Raw genomic sequence first — 12,265 nt, forward strand, 5'->3', positions numbered from 1 at the left:
CATCTCAATAGTACCTTGGGCAAGGCTGCACGCAAGGACATTGCAGTGGTTTCTATTACCTTACCAGAGAGCAGGAAGGGCAATACAGGAACCAAGGTACGAGTCCCCCCCAGAGTGAAGCAGTCACTCCAGTGGTTGAGATCACCCACAGTGACAAAGGGATGTGGGTTCAAGGAACCCACCCGACTGACTATCACAATAGATGCAAGTTTAGTAGGTTGGGGAGCCCACTGTCAGAGCCAGATTACATGGGGTCAGTGGTCTCAGTCAGCCCTCAAGAAGAACATCAACTGGTTGGAGCTCAGGGCATCTCATCTGGCTATAAGGGCCTTCAGGTCAGTGATAGTGGGACAGCATGTGTTGATCCTGACAGACAACGTGACCGCCAAGGCTCATATCAACAGGCAGGGGGATACTTACTCCCTAGCGCTCATGCAAGAAGCAGAGTGATTGGGCTGCTGGGTGGAGGCACACCTATCAATCAGGGCGGAACACATATTCGGAGGGGAAAACGTTCAGGTAGATTGGCTCAGCAGAACAATGGTCAACAACTCAGAGTGGTGCCTACACCCAGACCTGTTCAGGGAACTGTCGCACAGATTTCGGGAGAACAGTCCTGGACCTGTTTGCGATGCCAGCAAATGCACAACTCCTGAGATTCTCAACATGGGGTGGAAGGAACCAATGTGCTCCGAGGAGCATGGCCAAGGGGTTTGCTCTACGCATTCCCCCCACTTCCCTTGATACCAAAGGTAATCAAGAAAGTGATAGAAGAGGAGGCGGAGGTCTTAATGGTAGCACCTCACTGGCCCAGGAGGTCTTGGTGCACGGATCTGGGAGATCTGTTGGTATCCAGTCCATGGAGAATTCTCCCAGACAAGAAAGAACTGAGTCAGGGAGCCATATGACACCCAGAGCCACAATGGCTGCAGCTAACTGTATGGCACATGAGAGGATCACGCTAAAGGATTTAGAGTGCTCAGACAAGGTAATACAGACACTCCAGGCATCCAGGAGACCATCAACCAACAGAATGTACGATGCTAATTAAAGAGCATTTGGAACCTGGTGCTCCAAGAAACAAATAGATCCAACCACAGTGTTAGTTACTCAAGTGCTGGATTTTCTCCAGGAAGGCCTGGAGAAGGGTTTAACCTCTAACATCTTAAGGAAGCAGGTAGCAGCGATAGCTTCAGTGTTGGGTTGTGGGACCTCGGAGTGCCTCTCATGACACCCCCTAATCTGCACGTTCATCAGGGGAGCAACCAATCTAAAGCCACCAGTGATACACAGGTACCCTACTTGGGACTTGACAAGGGTGCTAAGGGCACTCAGGATTGAGCCCTTTGAACCCCTGAGGTCAATAGGACTACCTTCACTCACCCTTAAGGTGGCCTTCTTAATAGCCATTACATCAGCCAGAAGAATTTCAGAGTTGGCAGCATTATCCATGAGGAAGGACCTCTGTATAGTTCATCTGAATAGGGTAGTATTAAGATTAGACCTGACCTTTATCCCAAAGATCAATTCTACGTAGAGAATTCCATAGAGCACAAGAGTTAGTACTACCAGACGTCTGCCCAGAACCGGTCCATAGCCTAGAAAGGAAGTGGCACTCCTTGGATGTTAGGAGAGCTATACGCATTTATATTAAGAGAACAAGGCCCATTAGAAAAACGGAAGCATTGTTCGTTTCATTTAGACCAAATTCATTGGGACAAAGGGTTTCACCATCTACCATAGGCAGATGGATCAAGACATGTATCACAAAAGCTTATGAAAGCCAATCATTGCAATTGCCGGGTAACATAACAGCACATTCAACCAGGAGTGCAGCCATATCAGCGGCATGGAACACACAGGCCTCGATTGAAGAGATCTGTAGGGTAACAACGTGGTCATCGCCATCTCCATTCATCCGAAATTATAAACAGGATACATTTGCATCAGCGGAAGCATCCTTTGGAAGAAGGGTGCTACAAAGAGTTCACACAGAGATGGGGGCTCGGGACAAGAAGTTGGCCCACCCTCAGGACAATTAGCTTGGGTACATCCCACGCTTTGGATTCTCCGACCCGTACAACTGAGAAAGAGCGTTGGGCTTACCATCTTCTAGTTGTACGGGAGGAGAATCCAAATCCCACCCTGAGATACTTAGTCCCGAGCTCAGAACGGTCAAGAACAAGCACCAAAGAACTCTCCAAGTCAATCATCAGCCTTCCATCAATAACTGGGCATGCGCAGTGGAAAGGGGGCTGGACTAAACTTTGATTGACTCCGTCTTTAAGCAAGGAAGCAGGAGACAGCCCACGCTTTGGATTCTCCTCCCGTACAAGTAGAAGATATGTTTGAGGTAAGCCCAATGCTCTTTTTATTTATTTTTTATTTTATTTTTATTTGTCAAGCATGACAGATATAAGTATAAACTCTGAACAAGAATCTGAACTACTAATGGGCAAAGAAAATGGACAGTGGATGAGTGTCAAAGGAATTCAAGGAGGGCTGGATTTAGATCTCGTGGGCATCTCGAGACTGATGATGTGTTTGTCCTCTGCTTCTGGCTCAGCCTGATCATCTATTGAAAACCTAGTTCAAAAATTGTTACTCTATAAAAGGGGTGTCAAACTCAAGGCCCCGGGGGCCAGTTCCAGTCCATGGGATGTTTAGATCTGGTCCGTGGGGCCACCCTGAGACAATGTGCCTCTGCCAGTGAAAACCTCCTGAGCTCCATTTTTGTTGGCAGAGGGTTGCAGGAGGCCGTCCCAGCTGAAAACGGGAGCCCGTTTTCACTGCCAGAGCACTTGGGCCAACATAGGCACCCCCAACACGAGTGACATCGAGCTGGCCACACCCACCCTGGCCACGCCCACCCCAGCCTGCCAAGGTCAAACACAACCCTGATGTGTTCCTCAATGATATCAAGTTTGACAACCCTGCTGTATAACATGCTGTTTTCCTCAACTGACTGTCACAGGCACAAGGATTTTAGCAGCATAAAAATCTAAAAATTGCTAACACTGTCATAGTTTAGGTAAGTTAAACATTTAAAGATTTAAAAAAATAGATTGTGTCAGTATTGGATATAATTTCTGAAATGTTGATAAATATAAGGTTGCTTGAATTGTACAATTAAAGCTTAGTATAGCATTGAAAAGCAATTACAATTATTTATTACTGTGAGATCCCGAATACCTGACCACTGACAATGAAATGACAGGCTCCATCCACGTGAACGGGCAGGAGCTACCGCGCGCCTCCACCTTCAAGTACCTGGGAACTACTCTTGGGAAGAAGGCCTACTACAAACTGAGGTGGCAGCCAGGATCAATGCAGCGTGGGGCAAATGGAAGTCCGTCACGGGCGTCCTCTGTGACAAGAAGATGCCGATGCGCCTGAAGGCGAAAATCTATAACTCTGTGGTGCGCCCGTGGCCATATACGGCGCAGAGTGCTGGCCGACGACCAAAGAAGTCGAAAGCAGACTCCAGATAATGGAGATGCGAATGCTCCGATGGTCGGTAGGCCTCACCCTACTCGATCGCGTCAGGAGCGAAGAAGTGCGTAGAGCGGTTCAACGTCGTGCCCATCCCCACGGTCATGAGGCAGTCCCGGCTACGATGGTTCGGCCACGTGAGCCGCGCCAAGGAAGAATCCATCATCAAATCTGTAATGAAGGTGACTGTCGGAGGAGCGAGACCGCGTGGTAGACCTAAACAACGCTGGATGGACACGATCAAGGCCGATCTAGAGATCGCGAAGGCAGACCCGACACACGTGGCAGACAGAAAGGTGTGGAAGCAGTACTCAAGGACATTAGCGGACCTCGCCCGAGCGCGAGACAAACGCTGAAGAAAAAGAAGAAGAAGAAGAAGAAGAGATCCCATCGCTGGAGGAAAAGAACTGAGGGAGGGCAGTGAAGATAAGCTATGTATTATTTGGAGTCAAAGAAGCAGGAAGAGGAGGATTTTGATCTTACCCAGTTTTAGTCTGAAGGATGTGCAATAATCAGCAATGGGGAAGGACTGGATGAGTCAGCCAAAAATGTGCATGTAATAACTTTTGTTCAACCATCCTGATCTGACATTTTTAAGAAATATCTGGTTGGCTTTCTATAGCCTATCCCCTAGGCTGCCTCACTGGTAAATGTTTAACGACCCTTGGGATTCTTTGTGATAAATTTGAAAAATGTGGTGCATATGTCTCACCATCAAAGTTTCAATTAGACTCAATTAGCAGAGCTTTGACGTGATGGGAAGTGCTGATCCTTCTGTAAATAATTCATTCTTTATGATCACGCTGTTCTCTCTTGTCTGGAAAAGAGCACAGGGGTGCCAAATGAGTGTCTGAAGGCACTAAAGCGAAAAGCTGGCTCAGATTCACCCTGGAGAGCAGCGGAAACAGGAATAAATAATCTGCAATTTAATTGTCAACTGGAAAACATTACATAACACCAGAGAGTGTGAAACAAAGCTACAAACTCTTGCTCTGTAATATGGCTGACAAAGGCCTGTTTTGTTTAAGGTCACATATTTGAGTTGAGCAATCTGCTCCAATCAATCAATCAGAATAGAGAATAACAGAGTTGGAAGGGACTTTGGAGGTCTTCTAGTCTAACACCCTACTGAAGCAGGAGATCCTATGCCATGCTGGACAAATGGCTATCCAATCTCTTCTTAAGAATAGAAGAACAGAATAAAATTCTTTATTGGCCAAGTGTAATTGGACCCACAAGGAATTTGTCTTGGTGCAAATACTCTCAGTATACATGAAAGAAAAGATACATTCGTCAAGAATCATCAGGTACAACACTTAATGATATTCATAGGGTACAATAAACAATCAAATAACACTAGGAAACTGTCAATATAAATAGTAAGGATACAAGCGACAAAGTTGCAAAGTTAAAAACCTCCAGTGATGGTACACCTACAACTTCTAGATTAGTTGTTCTCATATCAGGAAATTTCTCATTAGTTCTAAGTTGGATCTCTCTTTGATAAGTTTCCATTGGTTACTACCTGTCCTGCCTTTGGGTGCTCTGGAGAGTAGGTTGACCCCGTCTTCGATGTGACATCTCTCAAAGATTGGAAGACTGCTTGTCCTTCTCTTCATTAGATGAAACCTATCCAATTCTTGCTACTATTCTTCATGTGTTTTAGCCTCCAATCCTCTAAATCATCTTCATTGCTCTTTCCTGTGCCCTTTTTAAAGCCTCAATATCTTTTTGTGCATTGTGGTAACCCAAACTGGGCACCTTATTCTAAGTGGGAACTTACCGAAGCAGTATAAAGCAGTACTAACACCATGTAACTTTGATAACTATCCTTCTTCAGCATAGGATTGCAATTCAATGAAATAATTAATCACACAGTGAAATCTCCATTTAGTGAACGTAGGGACATAGCAGTTTGCAAGGAACAACCAGTATTGGTGAGCAGTTGGCATTATACATACGTAAAGAAATCATTTCTATAAAAGAATTAAGAAAAGAATGTAAATTACAGAATTTGTGCCATTTGTGCGACAATGTCATCACATTAATGGCAAATTCCTGCAGTTATTTGCTCTCCAATCTGACACACATTTGTGATGAATGTCTGCTCCCTTCCCTATTAGTTATTACAATGTGTAACAGTAATAATAACACCATTAGTGGAACCAGTATCATGTTTATGCTTTTAAATGAAAGGAATGTATTTAAATTATTATTTTTATTAAACATAACCTTTAAAAGCATTGAACATGGTGAAGTCATTTTGACATAACTTTTGGTACTTTTTGTAGTAATAAATATATATATTCTTATATACATTTGTATGTATGTGTGTGTGTGTGTGTGTGTGTGTGTGTGTGTGTGTGTGTATATATATATTCCTTATTTTTCATCTCTAGGGTTAGCCTATCCATTTCAGCGCATATCAAAATTTTATTTATTACTTCATCCTCACTAGGGATTTTCTTCTCCTTCCAATTCTGGGCAAATATCATTCTTGCCGCAGTGATTACATGTATTATCAAACATAACTCTTCCTTATTATAGTATTTAAATAATTTTAAGGCCATTGACCTCAATCCAGTGACTCTAGGAGGCTAATAATGCATTAAGCGAAATAAAATGACTGTGACTAAGTCTCTAAACAAACATGATGAAGAGGAAGGAGGAAGGGGAAGAGAAGGAAGAAAAATGTATTTTAGTTTAGATGAAGCAAAATGGTGGTTTGCATCCTGTGTCCAAAGTCCAAACATACCTCCATCAAGGATTTAAAAAAATAAATGTGTAAAACCATCCAACTCCTTAACAGTTTTGGGTGATGTATAATAAAATCAGTGGTAAAAACAGTGCAGATAAAAACACAACAAATGTCCACAAATGTCCAGTAGAAGCAAAACATCCAATCTAAAAATTATTGTACATAGGAACCAACAGCGAAAACAGGTCCAGATTCTGATGCTGGTTAAGGGCCTGATGGATCTTGGGGAGAAAACTGCTCCAGAAGGCAGGCGCTCTGTGAGGCCTTCTTCCTAAGCCCTTCAAATGCCATTATCTAACGGAAGAGACTTGGAGCATGCTTGTTCTGCCAAATTGGCAAGACTAGCAGAAGTAACATTAGACAGATGGTCCCATAGATAACCAGGTCCTCTGCCAGTAGGATTTCTCCAGATAACCTCAACTTTCTGGGATTATAGGTAGTCCTATAGATATGATGGTAGTCCTCAACTTACAACCACAAAGTAGATAGTCCTTGACTTACAACCAATGCTGGTGGCAATTAAAGGATTAGAGGCAGGCTATAATTACATTCCTGTCCAATGAAGTTCTTCAGTGATTTTGCTGCCGCTTGTGGTGTAATTATGTTGCTTTTGCCCTGATGAGCCACGATTAATGGTGAGGGTCACAATCAGAAGTCTTGAACTATGCACTTCCAAACTACTTCTTGATACGTAACCCAAGAAAATTATTGCTATTTCAAGGCTGCTTGGCTTGGTGGCCATCACAACTGAAGAAGATGTCCACCTACACTGCCTACGATACAATGAACATGATATTATAGTTTTCCATGCTTCACACTTTAAAGCAGCTTCCATGACCTGGCATCTTTCAACTATAATGGATATTAAAATATAAAAATTCCTTAGCATGCTGACTGGGAATGTTGGTAATCGATACAAAAAATCCTTAAAGGATACCACTAGTAAAATTGTCCATTTGTCTGTCTATCTGATCACCTTCTTCAGGAAGCCAGGAGGGTGAGTGTATTCCAACTGATCCTGAATCCTCAGAGTCTGGCCAGGATCTTCTTTATCAATGAAGAGATAGTTATGACTGTTAGTGTTTGGGGATAAACCCCCAAGCAGAGTATGCAGCAGCAGTCAAGCCAGGCAGGCAAATGAGAGAGAGAGTGGGCCCAAGAGTATACACACACTGGAGACAAAAACACTGTTTGTAGTTATAAAATAGTTATTTAATTCACACAGAGATTAAAGAAGTGTCATTCAGTCCATATATCATTATCCAGTATATCCATCCAGTTATCAAGTCCATTAACAGTAAATACAATGTCTTTATCTGCTTGTAAATCTTCTCCTCCCGATACCTTTCTCTCAAAGACAACGCTGAATCCTCAGCTCACCAAGCAAACAGTCTTTGTGTTCAGTTGAAATGGTATCTGGCACAGTAGCCTCCAAAGTAAGCAGATAGACGTTCCAAAACAGTAGGCAGCAGACCAGGAACAGAACCAGGTGCATCCAGAAGCCAGGTCTATTACATTTCCCTTCCTACCTTTATTACTACCTGCAACCGCACCCACAATGACATTGCAGTTTCTTGCTTAAAGCTACAAAACACTTAAAACTAGGTTTACATATTTATTCAACCCAAACCTGGTTGGTGTATCCATATACCCAACATTCTCCCCTTTTGGGTGATATAAATATGTAATGCCTTTACATTCTAAACCCATATTTTTTACAACTCTCTAGATGCTTAATAGCACCTTGGGCTTTAGTAAAATGATCAGCTACATTGTCCTCCGACATGCAGTACTCCAGCTGTATCAATTTACTCTGTACAGATTGTCTTACATTAAGATACCTCAAATCTGTATGTTTACTTCTGGTTTTAACTGCAATATTAGTGGCCATTTGAATTGCTGCCTGATTATCTTCATGTACAACTATAGGGTAATTTACAGTTATACCCATATCCTTCAACATTTGTTTGTACATAATTAACTCAGTACACAATAAAGATAAACAGGAGAATTCTGCCTCCATAGTAGACAAACTTATATGCTGTTGCCTTATTGACTTCCAGCCTATTAATGTCTTACCCAGCATTATGGCTGTTCCTGAAGTCGACTTTCTAGTATCTCTTTCTGCTGCAAAACTAGCATCTGCATAAGCACTCAATATGAGATCACCTTTTGGTTCTAAATACAGTGCATGGTGTAATGTACCTTTAAGATATCTTAGGATTCTTTTCAATGCTATCCAGTGACATTGAAGCGGATCATTATTGTGTCGTGCCAGCTGATTAATACTAAAAGCAATATCTGGCCTTGACCAATTGCTAATATATGATAAGCTACCAATCAAAGATTGATACAATTCCTTATCACATTTGGGACTTTGAGTATCCATTTTGCAAATATCCTGACTCAATGGAGTCTTTGCAGGCTTACAAAGTTCCATCTTATAATCTATTAGCAATTTAGATATCTTATCTTCCTGAGATATCTTAAAACCTTTCTGTGTTTTCAGTATATTCAATCCTAGATATCTCTTTATCTCCCCTAATTGCTTGATTTTTATTTTCTTGGCTAATGATGTTATTATTTCATTTGCTTCATCATTAGTCTTAGTTATCAGAGCAATATCATCAGTAAACAACAATAATAATGATATCTTCCCATTCTTTTCTCTCTTAAATAGACATGGGTCGGCTAAACCAGCTTTAAACCCTATATTGGTCAGTTCCTTCACAATATACTGGTTCCATTCATAGCCCGATTGTTTAAGACCATAAAGGCTCTTCTTTAATAACCAACAATCATTATCATTGTCTCCTTTAAATCCATTAGGCCTTTTCATATAAACAGTATGTCTTAGTGGAGCATGCAAGTAAGCAGTTTCCACATCTAAATGGTGAACTATATATTGCTTGCTTGCTGCCCACACTAATGCTGCCCTTAAAGTTGCTGCTTTCAGACTAGGTGCAAATACTTCATCATAGTCTTTTGCACTTTGTCTAAAAGCCTTGGGCTACTAACCTTGCCTTATGGATTGTGTTTCCATCTTTATCTGTTTTTATTTTAAAAATCCATTTGCAGCCAATGGGTTTTTCATTACTAGGTAATCTCACGTTCTCATACACTTTCATATCCTTCAAAGATTTCAATTCTTTATTAATTGCTGCATACCAATTTTCTTTCTCTTTAGAAGGATATCTTTTAATCTCATCCACAGTATTTGGGATTCTATTTTCCTGACACACTGTATTAGCCTGGTATCTATCAGGCGGTCTAGAAATACGTGTAGTCCTTCTGGGTATTACTGGGCTTGGTTGAGTTACTACCTGTTCCTCATCTTCAGCTATTTCTTCCTCTAGGGTCTCTAATTCTTCCTGTATTTCTTCCTTTACATTATTTTTAAAGTTACAGGGATACTTAATGGGATTTCTGTATGATTCAATAATCACCTCGTTATTGTTACCCTGCTCTAACTTATCCCATCCTACGTGCTCTAGAAATTGGGCATTGGCACTACATAACACCTTAGATGTGCCTTTCTCCCAAAATCTATATGCCCTATGGTTAGCTTGGTAACCAACGAAGAATAATTGTTTAGCTCTATGTTGCCCTTTATGCCTGAGTTGTGTAGGGATATGCACCCATGCTGGTGCACCAAATGTGTGCAGGTAACTCAGATCAGGCTTCCTGCCATGCCACATGGTGAATGGTATTTCACCAGTGGTTGAGTTAACCACATTATTTAATAAATGATTAGCACACATTGTGGTCTCCCCCCACAAAGAATCAGGTAACCCAGAATCAGTTAACATAGTACGAGTCATTGCCTGCAACGTTTGGCCTCGCCTTTCAATATATGCATTGTGTTGTGGTCTGTATGGTGCAGATGTCTTATGAGCTATTCCAGCTGCCTTTAAACTATTCTGGAATTTGCTATTAACAAATTCCGTGCCATTATCTGTCACCAGGGTTATTATTTGCCGTTTGGTTTTTCTTTCAGCAAACTTTAACCAGTTGAAGAAATGTTGATATGTTTCAGTTTTGCTTTTCATTAGGTAGCAAAACCCATATCTAGAGTAATGGTCCATAATGCTCAGTATATATCGAGCACCCCCCATACTGGGTTTCTTTGGACCTATAATGTCTGCAAATACTACTTCTAAAGGTTCTTTAGTTTTGAAACCATTTAGCCTATTTGCAGGCATTATTTTACTCTTATCTTCACAACAGACATTACAACGCAAATACTTATCACAGGGTTTTAACCTTATTCCTTCAGATAACTCTACTGTACGTTTTAGCATTTTAAAATTCACATGCCCCAAACGCCTATGCAATAAATGGATACATTCATCATGAGGCTTGATATTATTAAATACAGTTTGTGCCTCCCCTTTCTTACTATCATGTAAGTCATACAATGCTCCATTTAAAGCTGCAGTTACCTTTTTGTTATCTCTCTCCAGTATGCACTTATTATTCTTAAATGTGATTACATATCCTAGTTTATCTAATACTCTTACAGAAAGTAAGTTCATCTTTAACTGTGGTACATACAACATTTTTATATTCTGGTTTAAACATGGACAATAAGCAATACCTTCACCCTTGGCCTTGAGGTGCCAGCCATTGGCGAGTGATATATGTTGAGAACTTGTAGACATTTTTATAAACTTTGTCTTATCTCTCGTGATGCAGTGGGATGCACCACTGTCCACCACCCATAAATCATTCTTCATATCACAATTGCCAAACATGGCCAGTTCAAAGGATTTCTTTGGCTTCTTTACATTCTGGCTTTTTCTTTTCTGCAGAATCTTGCCAAATGTCCTCTGCCTCCACAATTAAAACACTTTTTAACTGTGTATGCCGTCGAAGATAAATTCTCTTCTTCCGGGTGCTTTACTTTACACAGCTGGTTTCTTTCCAGCTTTGAAGATAATTTCTCTTCTTTATTAGGCTTATTTTCTCTCAGCTGGTCACGTTCAAACCTTCTTCTGGCTTCTTCTAATAGCCTGCCGGTAATCTCAGTTACTGATAAACTGTCTTTTGGCAACACCTCTAATGCAGTCACAAAATCATCATAGCTTCGATCCAAAGAAGACAGTATGATGTATACTTGTTGCAACTCATTAAATATAAGCTCTTTTTCTTGTAATTCTTGAAAAATGCTTTTCATACAGTTTAAATGAGTTAACATGTCTCCATTTTTCTCAAGATGTGTTCTAAACAGCTTCCGTGTAAGATTGATATGAGCTCCTACACTGTCTCGAACATAAATCCTTTTGAGATTATCCCAGCAGTCTGCAGCATTTTCCACTCCACGGATATGAATGAGTTGCTGGTCAGACAGGGTGAGACCTATGATGCACAAAGCCTGTTCATTCTTTCGTTCATAGTCCTGTATCAGTTTATAATCCTCTTCATCGTTAGGATTTAAGTTTGATACATCTGGGGGTTTGTTATTATGTCCCACAAACCTTCTCTTCGTAGAAGTAAACTACATTTCATTGACCATGAAACATAGTTTGTTCCATCTAGTCTGGATATCATGGACAGATGTGGCAAATTTTCTTGTGCCATTGCTCTTGTGAAAAATAACTATTTAACAAACAGTTTGTGATTTACAGTAATGTGCAACTCACACCAACTCTCACTGCTATATCCTGGTTAGTTAGACTGTGCTCACTGCTGGGCCCATAACCAATGTTAGTGTTTGGGGATAAACCCCCAAGCAGAGTATGCAGCAGCAGTCAAGCCAGGCAGGCAAATGAGAGAGAGAGTGGGCCCAAGAGTATACACACACTGGAGACAAAAACACTGTTTGTAGTTATAAAATAGTTATTTAATTCACACAGAGATTAAAGAAGTGTCATTCAGTCCATATATCATTATCCAGTATATTCCTCCAGTTATCAAGTCCATTAACAGTAAATACAATGTCTTTATCTGCTTGTAAATCTTCTCCTCCCGATACCTTTCTCTCAAAGACAACGCTGAATCCTCAGCTCACCAAGC

This window comes from Pseudonaja textilis, chromosome Z (genome assembly GCF_049901715.1).
Source record: "Pseudonaja textilis isolate UNSWEBS1 chromosome Z, rPseTex1.2, whole genome shotgun sequence".
Classification (NCBI taxonomy): domain Eukaryota; kingdom Metazoa; phylum Chordata; class Lepidosauria; order Squamata; family Elapidae; genus Pseudonaja; species Pseudonaja textilis.